The 7,891-nt window shown below is 43.7% G+C and overlaps 1 protein-coding gene across 3 annotated transcripts in view; it reads right to left on the reverse strand.

Moving 5' to 3' along the window:
- Nucleotides 1-7,232, reverse strand: part of FBXO46 (F-box protein 46) — an 82,997-nt gene extending 75,765 nt beyond the window's left edge. The window contains exon 1 of one of the 3 annotated variants that reach the window (XM_053688818.1): nucleotides 5,480-7,232. The gene's annotated coding sequence lies outside the window, so the exon portion shown is untranslated. Of the gene's footprint in view, nucleotides 1-4,933; nucleotides 5,421-5,479 lie in introns of those variants that run through there. The other 2 variants (XM_053688816.1, XM_053688817.1) reach the window with 2 other exon arrangements.
- Between the last annotated feature and the right edge of the window lie 659 nt (nucleotides 7,233-7,891).

Consider the following 7,891-nt stretch of genomic DNA (forward strand, 5'->3'; position numbering starts at 1 on the left):
CCAACTCCTTATGTTATACTGTGTATCTTATTCACTAAAACTAACATCAGCCTCTCCCTCCTCACCAACTCCTTATGTTAAACAGTGTATCTGATTCACTAAACCTAGCACCTGCCTCACCTGTCCCTATGTTATTCTATGTAACTAATTCACTAAAGCTTCCTGCAGCCTTACCTGTCCCTATGTTATTCTAAATAACTGATTCACTAAAGCTACCTCCAGCCTTACCTGTCCCTATGTTATTCTATGTAACTGATTCACTAAAGCTCCCTCTAGCCTCACCTGTCCCTATGTTATTCTATGTAACTGATTCACTAAAACTCCCTCCAGCCTCACCTGTCCCTATATTATTCTATGTAACTAATTCACTAAAGCTCCCTCCAGCCTCACCTGTCTCTATGTTATTCTATGTAACTGATTCACTAAAGCTCCTTCTAGTCTCATCTGTCCCTATGTTATTCTATGTAACTGATTCAGTAAAGCTCCCTCCAGCCTCACCTGTCCCTATATTATTCTATGTAACTGATTCACTAAAGCTCCCTCCAGCTTCACCTGTTAATATGTTATTCTATGTAACTGATTCACTAAACTTCTCTACAGCCTCACCTGTCCTTATGTTATTCTATGTAACTGATTCACTAAAGCTCCTTACAGCCTCACCTGTCCCTATGTTATTCTGTGTAACTGATTCACTAAAGCTCTCTACAGCCTCACCTGTCCTTATGTTATTCTATGTAACTGATTCACTAAAGCTCCCTCCAGCCTCACCTGTCCCTATGTTATTCTATGTAACCAATTCCCTAAAGCTCCCTCCAGCCTCACCTGTCCCTATGTTATTCTATGTAACTGATTCACTAAAGCTCTCTCCAGACTCACCTATCACTATGTTATTCTATGTAACTGATTCACTAAAGCTCCCTCCAGCCTCACCTGTCCCTATGTTATTTAATGTAACTGATTCACTAAAGCTCCCTCCAGCCTCAACTGTCCCTATGTTATTCTGTGTAACTGATTCACTAAAGCTCCCTCCAGCCTCACCTGTCCCTATGTTATTCTGTGTAACTGATTCACTAAAGCTCCCTCCAGCCTCACCTGTCCCTATGTTATTCTATTTAACTGATTCACTAAAGCTCCCTCCAACCTCACCTGTCCCTATGTTATTCTATGTAACTGATTCACTAAAGCTCCCTCCAGCCTCACCTGTCCCTATATTATTCTATGTAACTAATTCACTAAAGCTCCCTCCAGCCTCACCTGTCCCTATGTTATTTTATGTAACTGATTCACTAAAGCTCCTTCCAGCCTCACCTGTCCCTATGTTATTCTATGTAACTGATTCACTAAAGCTCCTTCTAGTCTCATCTGTCCCTATGTTATTCTATGTAACTGATTCACTAAAGCTCCCTCCAGCCTCACCTGTCCCTATGTTATTCTATGTAACCGATTCACTAAAGCTCCCTCCAGCCTCACCGTTCCCTATGTTATTCTATGTAACTGATTCACTAAAGCTCCCTCTAGCCTCACCTGTCCCTATAATATTCTATGTAGCTGATTCACTAAAGCTCCCTCCAGCCTCACCTGTCCCTATGTTATTCTATGTAGCTGATTCACTAAAGCTCCCTCCAGCCTCACCTGTCCCTATGTTATTCTATGTAACTGATTCACTAAAGCTCCTTCCAGCCTCACCTGTCCCTATGTTATTCTATGTAACTGATTCACTAAAGCTCCTTCTAGTCTCATCTGTCCCTATGTTATTCTATGTAAATGATTCCCTAAAGCTCCCTCCAGCCTCACCTATACCTATGTTATTCTATGTAACTGATTCACTAAAGCTCCCTCTAGCCTCACCTGTCCCTATGTTATTCTATGTAACTGATTCACTAAAGCTCCCTCCAGCCTCACCAGTCCCTATGTTATTCTATGTAACTGATTCACTAAAGCTCCCTCCAGCCTCACCTGTTCCTATGTTATTCTATGTAACTGATTCACTAATGCTCCCTCCAGCCTCACTTGTCCCTATGTTATTCTATGTAACTGATTCACTAAAGCTCCCTCCAGCCTCACCTGTCCCTATGTTATTCTATGTAACTGATTTACTAAAGCTCCCTCAAGCCTCACCTGTCCCTATGTTATTCTATGTAACTGATTCACTAAAGCTCCCTCAAGCCTCACCTGTCCCTATGTTATTCTGTGTAACTGATTCACTAAAGCTCCCTCCAGCCTCACCTGTCCCTATGTTATTTAATGTAACTGATTCAGTAAAGCTCCCTCCAGCCTCACCTGTTTCTATGTTATTTAATGTAACTGATTCACTAAAGCTCCCGTAAGCCTCACCTGTCCCTATGTTATTCTATGTAACTGATTCACTAAAGCTCTCTCCAGCCTCACCTGTCCCTATGTTATTTTATGTAACTGATTCACTAAAGCTCCCTCCAGCCTCACCTGTCCCTATGTTAATCTATGTAACTGGTTCACTAAAGCTCCCTCCAGCCTCACCTGTCCCTATGTTATTCTATGTAACTGATTCACTAAAGCTCCCTCCAGCCTCACCAGTCCCTATGTTATTCTATGTAACTGATTCACTAAAGCTCTCTCCAGCCTCACCTATACCTATGTTATTCTATGTAACTGATTCACTAAAGCTCCCTCCAGCCTCACCTGTCCCTATGTTATTTTATTTAACTGATTCACTAAAGCCCCCTTCAGCCTCACCTGTCCCTATGTTATTCTATGTAACTGATTCACTAAAGCTCCCTCCAGCCTCACCTGTCCCTATGTTATTCTATGTAACTGATTCACTAAAGCTCTCTCCAGCCTCACCTGTCCCTATGTTATTTTATGTAACTGATTCACTAAAGCCCCCTTCAGCCTCACCTGTCCCTATGTTATTCTATGTAACTGATTCACTAAAGCTCCCTCCAGCCTCACCTGTCTCTATGTTATTCTATGTAACTGATTCACTAAAGCTCTCTCCAGCCTCACCTGTCCCTATGTTATTTTATGTAACTGATTCACTAAAGCCCCCTTCAGCCTCACCTGTCCCTATGTTATTCTATTTAACTGATTCACTAAAGCTCCCTCCAGCCTCACCTGTCCCTATGTTATTCTATGTAACTGATTCACTAAAGCTCCCTCCAGCCTCACCTGTCCCTATGATATTCCATGTACAGTAACTGATTCACTAAAGTTCCCTCAAGCCTCACCTGTCCCTATGTTATTCTATGTAACTGATTCACTAAAGCTCCCTCCAGCCTCACCTGTCCCTATGGTATTCTATGTAACTGATTCACTAAAGCTCCCTCCAGCCTCACCTGTCCCTATGTTATTCCATGTAACTGATTCACTAAAGCCCCCTCCAGCCTCACCTGTCTTTATGTTATTCTATGTAACTGATTCACTAAAGCTCCCTCCAGCCTCACCTGTCCCTATGTTATTCTATGTAACTGATTCACTAAAGCTCCCTCCAGCCTCACCTGTCCCTATGTTATTCTATGTAACTGATTCACTAAAGCTCCCTCCAGCCTCACCAATCCATATGTTACTGTATGTAGCAAATTTACTAAAGCTCTGTAAAACCTAGTGAATCAGCTAAATAGAATAAAGGCTTATTACATTTAGGTCAATGGCAAAAAAGAGACCTTCATGCACAGTGTGGGCAGCTGTTTCTGATTATTAATTTGACATCACTCCAGCCCCTGACTTTACTGGTGCTGTCCTGGTCCTGTCCCAGAGTAAATCTAGTTCCTAGCTGTGGTTCTGACCCAGAGTAAATCTAGTTCCTAGCTGTGGTTCTGACCCAGAGTAAATCTACTTCCTAGCTGTGGTTCTGACCCAGAGTAAATCTACTTCCTAGATGTGGTTCTGACCCAGAGTAAATCTAGTTCCTAGCTGTGGTTCTGACCCAGAGTAAATCTACTTCCTAGCTGTGGTTCTGACCCAGAGTAAATCTAGTTCCTAGCTGTGGTTCTGACCCAGAGTAAATCTACTTCCTAGATGTGGTTCTGACCCAGAGTAAATCTAGTTCCTAGCTGTGGTTCTGACCCAGAGTAAATCTAGTTCCTAGCTGTGGTTCTGACCCAGAGTAAATCTACTTCCTAGATGTGGTTCTGACCCAGAGTAAATCTAGTTCCTAGCTGTGGTTCTGACCCAGAGTAAATCTAGTTCCTAGCTGTGGTTCTGACCCAGAGTAAATCTACTTCCTAGATGTGGTTCTGACCCAGAGTAAATCTAGTTCCTAGCTGTGGTTCTGACCCAGAATAAATATATTTTCTAGCTGTGGTCATGACCCAGAGTAAATCTAGTTCATAGCTGTTTTTCTGACTAGGAGTAAAACTAGTTCCTAGCTGTGGTTCTGACCCAGAGTAAATCTATTTTCTAGCTGTGGTTATGACCCAGAGTAAATCTAGATCCTAGCTGTGGTTATAACCCAGAGTAAATCTAGTTACTAGCTGGTGTTCTGACCAAAAGTAAAGCTAGTTTCTAGCTGTGGTTCTGACCCAGAGTAAAGCTAGTTCCTAGCTGTGGTTCTGACCCAGAGTAAATCTATTTTCTAGCTGTGGTTATGACCCAGAGTAAATCTAGTTTCTGGTTATGGTCCAATACTGATTCTTACCCAGACAGTAAATTCTGTTGCTGTTTCATAGAGGGCTGAATGCCTTATTGTGATGAAGTGCTGGTCCTGACCCAGAATAAATCCTGTTCCTATAATACAGTGCTGGTACTGACCAGAGTAAATACTGTTTCTATAAACCAGTGCTGGTACTGACCAAGAGTAAATCTTGGTCCTATAATATAGTGCTGGTATTGACCAGAGTAAATCTTGTTCCTATAATACAGTGCTGGTACTGACCCAGAGTAAATTCTGTTCCTATAATACAGTGCTGGTACTGACCCCGAGTAAATCATGTTCCTATAATACAGTGCTGATATTGACCCAGAGTAAATCCTGTTCCTATAATACAGTGCTGGTACTGACCCAGAGTAAATCCTGTTCCTATAATACAGTGCTGGTACTGACCCAGAGTAAATCATGTTCCTATAATACAGTGCTAATACTGACCCAGAGTAAATCCTGTTCCTATAATACAGTGCTGGTACTGACCCAGAGTAAATCCTGTTCCTATAATACAGTGCTGGTACTGACCCCGAGTAAATCTTGTTCCTATAATACAGTGCTGGTACTGACCCAGAGTAAATTCTGTTCCTATAATACAGTGCTGGTACTGACCCAGAGTAAATCATGTTCCTATAATACAGTGCTGATACTGACCCAGAGTAAATCCTGTTCCTATAATACAGTGCTGGTACTGACCCAGAGTAAATCCTGTTCCTATAATACAGTGCTGGTACTGACCCAGAGTAAATCATATTCCTATAATACAGTGCTGATACTGACCCAGAGTAAATCCTGTTCCTATAATACAGTGCTGGTACTGACCCAGAGTAAATCCTGTTCCTATAATACAGTGCTGGTACTGACCCAGAGTAAATCCTGTTCCTATAATACAGTGCTGGTACTGACCCAGAGTAAATCCTGTTGCTGTATCAGAGCAGTTTGAATGCCTTATTGTGATGCAGTGCTGGTTCTCACACAGAGTAAATCCTATTCATGTAGCAGAGCAGATTCAGTTCTTTGCTATGATGCAGTACTGGTTATAACCCAACGTAAATTGTGTTTCTGTAGCAGACCAGGCCCAATTCCTTGCTGGTTCTGACCCATACAAGCTCCAGTCGCTGGTTCTGATGAAGGGCAGCTTGTTTTTCTAGAAAAGAGCAGGTCCTTGCTAGTTGGGACACAGAGTAAATCCTGTTCCTAGAGCAGACCCAGTTCCTTGCTGATTCTAACCCATACAAGCTCCAGTCACTGGTTCTGATGAAAGACAGCTTGTGTTCCTGTAACAGAGAAGGCCCAGTTCCTTGCTGGTTGTGACAGAGACAAGTTTCAGTCACTGGTTCTGATGAATGCCAGCTTGTGTTCCTGTAGCAGAGCAAGACAAGTTCCTTGCTGGTTCTGACCCATACAAGCTCCAGTCGCTGTTTCTGATGAATGCCAGCTTGTGTTCCTGTAGCAGAGCAAGACAAGTTCCTTGCTGGTTCTGACCCATACAAGCTCCAGTCGCTGGTTCTGATGAATGCCAGCTTGTGTTCCTATAGCAGAGCAAGCCCAGTTCCTTGCTGGTTCCGACCCATACAAGCTCCAGTCGCTGGTTCTGATGAATGCCAGATTGTGTTCCTATAGCAGAGCAAGCCCAGTTCCTTGCTGGTTCTGACCCATACAAGCTCCAGTCGCTGGTTCTGATAAATGCCAGCTTGTGTTCCTGTTGCAGAGCAAGCCCAGTTCCTTGCTTGTTCTGACCCATACAAGCTCCAGTCGCTGGTTCTGATGAATGCCAGCTTGTGTTCCTGTAGCAGAGCAAGCCCAGTTCCTTGCTGGTTCTGACCGATACAAGCTCCAGTCACTGGTTCTGATGATTGCCAGCTTGTGTTCCTGTAGCAGAGCAAGCCCAGTTCCTTGCTGGTTCTGACCGATACAAGCTCCAGTCACTGGTTCTGATGATTGCCAGCTTGTGTTCCTGTAGCAGAGCAAGCCCAGTTCCTTGCTGGTTCTGACCGATACAAGCTCCAGTCGCTGGTTCTGATGAATGCCAGCTTGTGTTCCTGTAGCAGAGCAAGCCCAGTTCCTTGCTGGGTTTGACCCATACAAGCTCCAGTCACTGGTTCTGATGAATGCCAGCTTGTGTTCCTGTAGCAGAGCAAGCCCAGTTCCTTGCTGGGTTTGACCGATACAAGCTCCAGTCACTGGTTCTGATGATTGCCAGCTTGTGTTCCTATAGCAGAGCAAGCCCAGTTCCTTGCTGGGTTTGACCGATACAAGCTCCAGTCACTGGTTCTGATGAATGCCAGCTTGTGTTCCTGTAGCAGAGCAAGCCCAGTTCCTTGCTGGGTTTGACCCATACAAGCTCCAGTCACTGGTTCTGATGAATGCCAGCTTGTATTCCTGTAGCAGAGCAAGCCCAGTTCCTTGCTGGTTCTGACCGATACAAGCTCCAGTCACTGGTTCTGATGATTGCCAGCTTGTGTTCCTGTAGCAGAGCAAGCCCAGTTCCTTGCTGGGTTTGACCCATACAAGCTCCAGTTGCTGGTTCTGATGAAGGCCGGCTTGTGTTCCTGGAACAGCTCCAGTCCGGCTGTCACCCTTGGGGAGGGTCACCTGATCCCTTAAAGGGCCAGCACCTGAATTAGACACCCACGCTCTCTATGCTGTACTGAGAGACAGGGGCAGGAGGAGCCTGCGACCAATCAGGAGCTTCAGATCCGGGCATGCCCTTATATGGAAGAGCCAAGAGAGTAAGGGAGTGTGGTACAAAGACTGAGTGTGGGGACAGGCGTACCGAGATGCACTATTGTATATCAGGCAGGGGCACACACACTGTACTGTATATAACACACAGTACTGTATATAACACTCTGTACTGTATATAACACACTGTACTGTATATAACACACTGTACTGTATATAACACTCTGTACTGTATATAACACACTGTACTGTATATAACACTCTGTAACATGCACAGTACTGCATATAACACACTGTACTGTATATAACACTCTGTAACATGCACAGTACTGCATATAACACACTGTACTGTATATAACACTCTGTAACATGCACAGTACTGCATATAACACACTGTACTGTATATAACACTCTGTAACATGCACAGTACTGCATATAACACACTGTACTGTATATAACACTCTGTACTGTATATAACACACTGTACTGTATATAACACTCTGTACTGTATATAACACACTGTACTGTATATAACACTCTGTACTGTATATAACACACAGTACTGTATATAACACTCTGTACTGTATATAA

The sequence above is a fragment of the Bombina bombina genome, chromosome 7, assembly GCF_027579735.1.
Source record: "Bombina bombina isolate aBomBom1 chromosome 7, aBomBom1.pri, whole genome shotgun sequence".
NCBI classification, from domain to species: Eukaryota; Metazoa; Chordata; class Amphibia; order Anura; family Bombinatoridae; genus Bombina; species Bombina bombina.